A 4,159-nucleotide genomic window follows, 5' to 3' on the forward strand; every position below is an offset into this window, starting at 1 on the left:
CTCCTCTATATATATATATATATATATATATATAAAAGATACAAGATGTTTAACAAAAATGAAATGAAGACGTTTCAATGTTGTATGTAGTCCTTAATAATACTGTATCGCTCATACTGTATCATTTCACCAAAGCGTAAGCGAGATGACACATGGCACGAAGACTTGCAGTAATGACACCTGCAATAAACAGACAAAGTTCTCACCAATAAATCCCCTTTGATCCATTTAATAATTTAATAAAACTGCACTATCGTAATGGATTTTACTGACCATTCTGAATATCCCAGCAAGCCACACTGGCCACACACATCCACCTCAAAAGCATCACTGGAGATCATCAGTCGCTCGAGCAGCAGCATGCTGGCTCCGTAGCCAATGAGACAGTCTCGTTCCATCTCTCCCAGACGGAGACCACCATCTCTGGAACACATCTAAAAAACAATTTATTATCCTAAAGAATAAATATAACAAATAAAATTTCAGAGAACACATATGTTCGCCTTTCTTACCTAGTGAGTACTGCTCTCGGACCACATGCTCTGGCATGCATTTTATCCAGCACCATGTGCTTTAATTTCTGATAATAGACTGGACTGAAGTAGATGTAGGCTTCCAGAGGTTCCCTAAGAGCAAATTACCAAAAAACTAATTAATTAATTACAGTAATGTGCAACAGAGAAAACACTCTCTGGTGGCTCTTTTGATTTTCGCAATATATAGAAATTCAAATACAATGTAGCTATTAATTTTAAAAGTATTCAAATCTTTACAAGATGACATTTTATAGGGTTCCATTAGTAAACATGCGTTAATGCATTAACTAAAATTAACTAACAATGAGTAATTTGTTGTTTCTAGTTATTCATCTTTGTTAATGTTAGTTAATATAAACACAACTGTTCACTGTTAGTTCATGTTAGATTAGGTCCATTAAAAAATATTAACAGATACAACTTTTGGTTTCAATAATGTATTAGTATATTTTGAAATTAACATTAACTAAGATTAATAAACGCGTTAGAAGTATTGTTTATTATTAGTTAGTGTTAACTAAAGTAGTTAACTAATGTGTTAACATGAAACCTTACTGTAAAGTGTAACTTGAAGCATTAATAACTGAACTGTGAAACAAACTTGTATTGGTGAAATATAAATATGCAAATGAACAAAAGTGATGCTAAAGAACAGTTTTTACCCTGTGATGCCTGAGGTGACATAATCCTTGCCCTGGTAATTGTATCCATAGCGGATAAGATCCTCACACACATCCTTCACTTTACTGCCCCCGAAAGCAGTGCCATAGTGAAAACGTCCATCCAGCACCCCTGCTTTACCAGCCAACAGCTCAATCAGCTTCCCAACCCGAAACAAATCAAAGCAGAGCTCATTTAATTAATTTGATTGCTTGTGTTCGAAGATTGATGCACATTCTAAACATTAATGTGATACAAGCTCAATTGCTCCTTGAAGGAAACTAATAACGTTTCCCCCCCGCAGCAGTGTAGATGCCCCAGTTTCCCCTTCCTAACAGTGCAGCTGTGAATGTGAGCGTGACATCATGTTGAGGTCACACACCGCTGCACGACAGTAGCCTTTACTGAGGTCACTCACAGAAAGAGCCAGAAGATCTTTGACCCCTCTCTGTCACTGAGAGGAATCTTTTCCTCAGTTCAAACAATTTCCTATATGACGGCCTGCTGTGTGCACCCAAACACAGAGTTCAAAATGAAAAAGCATGGGTGAATTAATGTCTCTGAAAACTGACATTGTGAGATTTGCATAAACTGCACTGTATAAGACAACAAGACTTTGACAACTTTAGGCAAACAGGAGCATCCATTTCATAAATACTACCATTCAAACATATATATATACAGTGGGTACGGAAAGTATTCAGACCCCCTTAAATTTTTCACTCTTTGTTATATTGCATATTATAACAAAAGATTAATAGTTTGATCAAAAGTGACAGCAAAGACATTTATAATGCTACACAAGATTTTCATTCACAATAAAGGTTTTCAGCATTGATAATAATAAATGTTTCTTGAACACGAAATTAGCATATTAGAATGATTCCTGAAGGATCATGTGACACTGAAAACTGGAGTAACGGCTGCTGAAAATTCAGCTTTGCCATCACAGTAATAAATTGTATTTTAAAATATATTAAAATAGAAAACTCTTATTTTAAATGGAAATGTTACGGATTTATTTTTCTGAAATAAATGCAGCCTTGGTGAGCATAAGAGAATCAGAAATATTTTTAAAACATTTTACAGACTCAAACTTATGAATGGTAGTGTACATTAGGAGACCATTCAAAAAATTAAAAAATAAATACACACACACACACACACTCAAATCAGAGCCAAAATAAAAGTATTTGATTTTTAAAAATCTCAGCTATCAAAGGAATATGTATTCACTGCAAAACAGCCAGCTGATGTATTTTATCCTGCTTATTACATGGCTAATTAACACATAAATATACTAAAATCTTGATTTTCATTAGTTGCCTGGGACACTACTCAGTTATAAAAATAACTAGGATGTAACGATTCACTCAACTCACGATTCGATTCACGATTTTGATTTCACGATTCAATTCACGATTATTTTAAAAAAATTTAAAAAGTGAGATTTAAGACAAATTATAAATTAAATGTGTCCTTTTATTATTGCTTGGACAAAATGCTGCACATTTCTTAAATAACAGAATCATGTATTCCAGAAAACTGTGTAGCAAGGCATCTGAATAAAATCCTGAAATATTCAAAACACATTTTAAATTTTGAGGTTTAATATTATGTATAAAAAATACTATCTTACTTGATGGGTTCTTTAAATGTTCTATATAAAATCATAAAAGTGTGTTCTTTGGAACAAGTAAATTCATTCAAATATAAACATCATATAATCGTACAGTCATTCTGGAGGGATAACCATGAGGGTTCATGATGATGTCAGGGCAGATTCCTGAGTCACAGAAGGCCATGTCCTCTTGAGGAACGATCAGTCCACACACACCTGTTACAGAAAAAAACGTCCCATATTACAGATACATGTAATGCATGTAATTACTAAAGCTAGAATCAAAGACATCCCTATATTCAAATGGTCTGCAAGAAATGTTAACTCCACCCTGTCAGAGCTAACCTTTCCCATAAAACGTCATTGATTTTTGAGCGATTTCAGTCTCAAACAAATGCTTGATGAGAAAGTGAGGTTTGTGTAACTTTCATCTAGTCCAAAGGCCTATAAAGCAAACGTATTCAGGTCTGCTGAAGTGGAACGATTGGAAATTCAGACTGCAGGACGGAGTGAAAGTGGTCCAAAGCAGTCAGTGAGAGTGTAAATGTTTGCAGAGGAGCTCCTCACTCTTCCTGCAGCCAGAGCAAACACATTATTGGGCCATTTGCAAGTGATAAAAGAGAGAAGAACGGGAGCAGGAAGTGAGGAGAGGTGCTTAGCTGGACAGTGAGAAGGGGATTATACACCCATAGTTTCCCCTTTACCATAGAGCGCACAAAGAAAGGTTCAACTAAGGAGAGCGATAAATCCATATGCATAAGAAAAAAATTCGGGCTCTTGAGAAGAACTCGGGTAGTCAAAATTATTTATCTAAAAATTATATATATATATATAATTATATTCCTTCATCATTTTCCTACAAGCTTTTCATAATGGAAATATGCTCTGAATCCCTTTAATAGATCATAATGATTACATATCACTATTTTTTTTTTAAATCACAAATAATATAATTTTGCACATATTGAATCAAATTACTCAATATTTTGGTTAAATGTTTAATGTACCACCAAAATAAGTACCTAAAGCAATGCAGCAATGAATCAGCAAAAATCAATAATGAAAATAGAAAACAAAATATATTATTGATTAATCAGGGATCCTCTGTTAGTGATGTCACTTTACAGTACTGAAAGTTAAATTTTTCTCTATTTAAAAAAAGAAAGAAAAAAATTATTTATATAAAACAACAACAACAACTAATTGTAACAGTTACACTACTGTTCAAGTGTTTGGAGTTTGTTGATTTTTTTTTATGCTCACCAAGGCTGCAATTAATCAATGTTGATCTGATCAACAGTTGTGCTGCTTAATATATATATATATATATATATATATATAG

At 33.7% G+C, this 4,159-nt stretch overlaps 1 pseudogene; it reads right to left on the minus strand.

Moving 5' to 3' along the window:
* Positions 1–74: 74 nt before the first annotated feature.
* The window catches only part of LOC107740374 (DNA-directed RNA polymerase III subunit RPC2-like), a 21,687-nt pseudogene continuing 17,602 nt past the window's right edge, over positions 75–4,159 (minus strand).

The sequence above is a fragment of the Sinocyclocheilus rhinocerous genome, unplaced genomic scaffold (assembly GCF_001515625.1).
Source record: "Sinocyclocheilus rhinocerous isolate Xijiao unplaced genomic scaffold, SAMN03320098_v1.1 scaffold2055, whole genome shotgun sequence".
NCBI lineage: Eukaryota > Metazoa > Chordata > Actinopteri > Cypriniformes > Cyprinidae > Sinocyclocheilus > Sinocyclocheilus rhinocerous.